Below are 6,773 nucleotides of genomic sequence, written 5' to 3' on the forward strand. Positions count from 1 at the left end.
TTAAATTGAGTGCTGAACATTTTCAAATAAATTTAATAAAAAAGAAAATATTTATGTATTCGGAGATTATAAATATATTTAATTAAGCTAATGTAAGATTTTAAAAATAAGAAAGCATTGTAAAAAGTGATAAAATTCAATATCAAAGCATCCATACACTTTTCACATAGAACAAAAACCCTCCAGTAGACGTCCATTAGACGCCGATCATGGATATTCGGAATTTCCAGTAGACGACCAATAGACGTCCACAGGAAATCCACAGTTCCGCTTTGTGGAAGTCTATGAGATCTCTATTAGATCTCTTCCACAGACGTCTGTCATTAGATATTACGGATAGCTAATAGAGGGTTCATGGAGCTTTGGTAGATGATTTATTATTAAAAGTTAATAAAATGAATTTTATGATGCTGAACAAAAATATTTCTACGAAGACACGAAGCGCATATATATATATATATGCTGCGTGGAATTAGTAAAATCTAACATCGTAATGGAACTAATAAAATCTTTTTTATCTTGCAATGTCGATAATATCGCATTTTTTTCGAAAGCCATGGACCACGCATCCTTGTGATATACCGTACTCAAGCTCGCTTCACTTACTGATTGGCTGAAATCTGCTATTAAATGATATTATAAGTAAACTTGCGATTTTGATACAAAATAATGACAGATCTCAAAAGTATGACAGATCTCTGATTAGTGAATGTTATCACATTCATATATTTTAAATTCCCGGCAAGCAAAATGCTAGCATTTCCTAGCAGATTAGCAATAAATTCGATCAGATATTGACTGTAAATCCATAGCTATCTGTGTCCGGATTAAGCTTGGGATTTGTCGACAAAGCCTGCTGACATGCTATGCTAACAGATTGGCGGTAGAAATCGAGCAGAGCCTGTTGACATACTACTCGAACAGATTGGCGGTAGAAACTGAGCAGAGCCTGTTGATCTACTATGCGAAAACAAAATCAAGGTATTACACACATCAATTAAAATATGAACATTATTTGTAAGAAAGTTTATATATAATATATATTTGTTATAAGTTAAGTAGAAAAAGCTATAGACAAATATAAGTGCAAATTACAATTCTGTTATAATATGTAAGGATAATGAAAATCTCTTGTGCGACAAAGCATTCACCTTTATTATTATTTTTATTATTTGTTTATTATTTTATTAGTTTTTTATTATTTTTTAACAAGCTCCAATTTATTTTTGTTAAATTTTGTTACCTGACATATTCTTTCTGTTTTAAGTGCCAAATGGCAATCGCGACCGAAAATATTAAATCCCAATTTCATTTTGTTATGTTACAATAGTTTGTTGACAATAGTTAATTGTTACAATAGTTTGCTTTCATAAAGCAAAGCGAAGACATGACAAACTTCTTGAAAAATATTGTAAATGATTTATACTGTTTATTAGTGAATATACGCTGAATACAATTTACGATATTTTGATTACTGTAATGTAACTTTTATCTTATTATTAGATAAGGTCATGACAAACAATATAAATTTCACGTACAAAATATAGTTATGTCAAATTAAAGAATAATATTTAATTCTAAAACCCTTTAGAAATATTTGAGCATGTATTATTGTAACATACTGTATCCCCATCTTACGAAGAAAGTCGAGCATGTTCTAAATTTTAAATAATTTTCTATTTTCTGTTATATGTGAATTTTGAATGTATAGACAATTAAAAATAAGGAGGAATTATGTAAACCACTACGCACATAATTAAAAATATATAAAAATTTTTTTTATAAGATAAAACCTTATTAAAGCATTATTATATATAACAAATTATATATAATAAATACACATGTTATTATCTAGCATCTCTGGATATTTAAGTTGAAGAAATTAAAAATTTCTCAAAGTAGCAAACTTATTTTTCGATTTGGGACAATCGTGTTGCTATCTTTTGTTTAATATATGAAACATCACCATAAGAAGCAGAGTTATTCATGTGGTTGCTCACCTGAAATCCATTCACATTAAGTGTATTATAATTACATAATTTACTCTTATACATATGAAAAATATTTATAATATAAATATTTTTATTTTTTTCTTGAAAAGAAAAATAGAGAAAATAAAATATCAAAGAAAAAATTATAGATCTAAAAAGAAATTGCCAATGAAGGTTCTAATAAGATAGAAAAAAACAATATGATAAAAGAAGAAGAAACAATAAAAAAAATTATAAAAAAATAATAAAGATGTAAATTATATAATATTTATATTTCCTTTATTTGCTATATCATATTTTATTTTTAAAATGTAATGAGAAGTTACTGAAGTGTACTAGATAAGATATACATCAAAAAATATATTTACATCGTATATTTAAAAAGCTAAAGTTTACCTTGTCAAATTGCTCTTTAGAATACACGTAATTAATAATGTCTATTAATATTGCGGGCAATTTGATTTCTCTGTAAACAAATTGTTAGGTTTATAATTATGGTATAGTTATGATTAGATTTATAATCAGTATAATTGATATAGTTTAAACAACAAACTTTTATAATTTCATGCAATTCATGCAATACATGTTTCTTACAAAAGCTGGATATTACTTTTGAGTTTTGCAATATATAATCGAGCACTAAATTATTTTTTGCATGTTTTGCAATAATGGAGTGCAAAACTGTAATACGATCTTCTTTAGTAAAGTTTTCTGATTGGTTGATGTAATTAAAAATGATTTGTACATTTACAGTTCGATGCACGCTAAAGATACTAAATGGTTCTTATTAAATTTTGCTAAAATAAATACTTTGCCCCAAATAGTATTAATTACTTTTTTTGTTCCTTCACAATATGTCCAATCGCTTCACCATGGGTCACTGAATAATTTGATAAAATAATTATTAGAATGAGTTAAAAAAGCAACTTAGTATCTATGGTCTACTATTTTACAATTTGTTATCCATTGTACGATATTAAAAAAACTGTAATTGTGGAAATATATTATCCCTCGATTTTAGGAAATTCTTGATATTTTTGACGATCTTTTATTAATCGTAAAGTAGCATTATTCTTATATATGTCAGAACCAAGTACGCATGCCCATTTTGCAGCTTCATGCCTTAAACTCTTAATTAAATTATTTTCATCTGATGATTCGTTATATCCTAAATGATTTAAAAGAGATTCTAGAATTTGATGAAAGTGTGTCTGAAAATAGATAAATATCATTATTACACTAGTATGTTATTTTGGAAAAAAAATAATAAGGAAAAATTTATTTATATAATTTATTTATATTTCAATTCTTATGTTTCATAATAATAATAAAATTTTTATGTTTTATTATAATATATAGAAAAAAATATTTCCCAAATTTTTAATCTCATTTTTCTTATAATATAAGTTTTCAAAAATTTCTGTCTGTTGGTGGAAGAAATGTTTTAATTTATTTTACATAAATCATAAAGATAAAATAAAACAATTTTTTATGATATTACTTTTAGAAAATATTTAGAAAATATTTATAAGAATTTTTTAATAACGAATGATACTTATTACATATAATTGACTTGTGATATATATATATATATATATATATATATCTCACAAGTTTAAAAAAAATATTACTATTATATACATATATATTCTTCTGTAATAAATATTATTCACAATTTAAAAAATATACATATAGAAAATTTTAAATTAATTATAGGATGTATTATATATAATATATTGAAAAGTAAATTCTGCAGTACATCAGGAAAGTAATATATTTACTTCAAAAGTATATAAATGTACAATGTCACAAAATAATTATTTGAATACACGACTATTAATTTGTACCATTTAAAATTTTTTACATAATTACAACATTTAATCTAGATGAAATAATACAAGAAAATATTAGTAACACAGTTTTTACACAGTTTATTTTTATAAAATTTTTATCCTAATTTTGAATGTTAAAATGACATTTTTATATCACAATTAAATGTTGCGCTTTATGAATTAGATATATGTTCTATAAATTAATAATTCAATTATTACTTATTTTGATTTCACTACTTTTTGGAAATGGGAAAAAGCCGGATAATATCGATACCATGATATGTAATTCTTCTCTTTCGATAAATAAGACGTGAGTTTTTTGAAAAGATCAAAGTTGAGTTTGTCTTTTAATAGAAAATGGTATGCATCATCAATGAGCTGAGCACGATTAAGCACATGTATTTTGCTATATTCAGAGGAGGCATTTCAAGATATTTTCCCATAATCTGTCGTCATATTTAACACGATAATATCCTTTGGCATACAAAAATTTCATAATTAATATATATAAAACTTTGCTTTTATATATATATATATATATATATATATATATACACACATACACAAAATATTAATATTAATATTATAATATGTATAAAATATATAATGATATATAATATAGTATTTGATTCATATTTACCAGCTTGAGCTACATTAGCGATAATCCATTCATCTTTTGTTGTATTAGCCACACGTAAAATTGGGTTACGGCGGTGTAGTTTAAATACAATGTTTAAATTATTATAGTAGTGATAATTTTGTCTAGTATATGTACATGAATCCATAAACCTTTTGGAAATGATTTGTCGGAATTATTTTGATGATGTTATTATCACTTTGCTTGTATTTTGTATTGTTTGTACATCTAATACAAGATAGCGTTTTTGTATTATTCAATTATTCATCCTTCTTCCTAAGTCCATACTTTTTCTCTTATAAATATTTTTTAAAGTTTCTTGCATAATATTGAAGAATTTATTGGAAATACTATTCGATGTGTCGAAAGATTTATAATGACTAAAAAAAAAAACTGTAAAAATTTATGTATATTAAATTTATATTAAAATGTAACATAAAAAATTATACAAAGGATACTAGAAATATAATATTATTTAATTCATTTATTCATGTGTTAATTTAGTGTAATTTACATGATTAAATACATAACATATCTTATGATTAATACTCACTAGAGAGTACATAACGACTGAGACCTGACATAAACACATCTTTGGAAATTGTTAGTGACAGCATGCATATGAAAACGGGTGCTATAGCAATTAATATCATAAAAGATAATTAAGCATGATTAGATAAACTAAATTAATTGTGACTTTTATAAATTTCTATAACGTAATTATTTTTGTAAAAGAAGATAAGTTCTAAGCTTTAATAATGTATACATATATTTTTTGCAACACAAATTATAAATAAAATTATATAAATAAAATTATATAAATAAAATTATATAAAGAAATTATATAAATAAATTGCAAATAAATTAGTTAAGTAGTCTTTTGTTATAGTATGTGAATTTGAAAACATTGTAAAAACACTATAAAAATAAAGCTTAAAATTTTTTTACAAATAATGGTTTAACTATATTCAGTATTATATATTCAGTTTTAATATAACGAGTAAAAGGAAACAACGAATTAATGCTAGATAATTCATTGACTTTTGATAAGAGACATATCATAATAATCATTCAAATGAAGAGACTCGTGTTGAAATTGCACTACGAATAGATTCAACATTGTGTAATCAAGTATCTACAGGCAAAAGTTTTAATTAATATAATATAATACAATATAATAATTGTTATCAATGTCATATAATTCTTTTTATCCTTAAACAATATACTAAGAAGTATAATAAAAATTTAAATAAAATACATAGAATTGAACAGGTCTTTGTCATTGTTTAAATCATCAAGAAATTAATTTTTATGATATAAATATTAGTGAATTTCTTTTATATTTTATACATGTAAAAATTTGGAAAATTTGATTTATCAATATTCGCTAATTTTAAATCATAAAATTAATATTTAATCATTATAGGCTTTTTAAATATTTGTAATATTAATGTTTTAATTCCAATAATGAGACTATCTAACAATCTGTAATCTGTAATTTATAACAAAAGCAACCTCGTCAACAATTTTCATTCCTAAAAAGGTGGCAACCCTCGTTTATTCATAAATACGGTCCTCAAGATTGTCCGATCATGTTGCCAAAGAATTGATATACTAATTTTCGTGCTACTGTGAATGCCACAGTCATTTGTTGTGCTTCGCTAAAAAAGTCTATATCGTAAAGAACAGCTACCTCAGTAAAATATAATTTAATTATGAATGTCTTTGTATATTAAACCTACGAACTTTAATCTTTATCATCTAAATTTTCAGCTTTCACTATTTTGAGCTATCAATAATTTAAGCTATATAATTTTGAGCTTAAATTTTTTTAGATATTGACATAAACTAATTATATAGTTTTTATTGTTAGTAAGTTTATTGTAAGTTTCTAGTTTTACACACAGTATCTATAAAGAATGAGTCCCCGTGCTTCCACACCTTTATCTCGAAAATTTGGTACTACGATAATCTTCATATTTGTGGAAATAGCGTTTTAGATATGTTTTTTTGTAAGTATTCTATGGAAGCTTTAATCATCCACTGAAAGAAGTCTAAACTCAAGTCGTCTTCACTCCAAATTTGGATGTTCACCTTGACTGGCATGTTGTTATCGTTAAATTTATAATTAAAACAAGCGGTATTAGCGGTACTAATACGGTCGAATTTGTGCAATACAATCTCGCTACGAGATAAGGGGAGATATTAACAATATTGTATTTTATAAAGGTTTTGTTTTCATCTCAAGTAGTTTTTTTGGAAATCTTTATATTTGTTACAATTTTATAATCTGAACAATGCTGTATAGAGATA

The 6,773-nt window shown here is 24.4% G+C and overlaps 1 long non-coding RNA gene across 1 annotated transcript; it reads right to left on the bottom strand.

The window, feature by feature from the left end:
- Positions 1-4,072: 4,072 nt before the first annotated feature.
- LOC148935410 (uncharacterized) lies at positions 4,073-4,983 on the bottom strand. The gene is made up of 2 exons (XR_016140469.1): positions 4,464-4,983; positions 4,073-4,297 (listed from the first exon to the last, which is right to left on the bottom strand). It is a non-coding gene; the product is annotated as an uncharacterized LOC148935410 (long non-coding RNA).
- Positions 4,984-6,773: the final 1,790 nt, after the last annotated feature.

The sequence above is a fragment of the Pogonomyrmex barbatus genome, unplaced genomic scaffold, assembly GCF_055798465.1.
Source record: "Pogonomyrmex barbatus isolate J1 unplaced genomic scaffold, ASM5579846v1 scaffold5, whole genome shotgun sequence".
NCBI lineage: Eukaryota > Metazoa > Arthropoda > Insecta > Hymenoptera > Formicidae > Pogonomyrmex > Pogonomyrmex barbatus.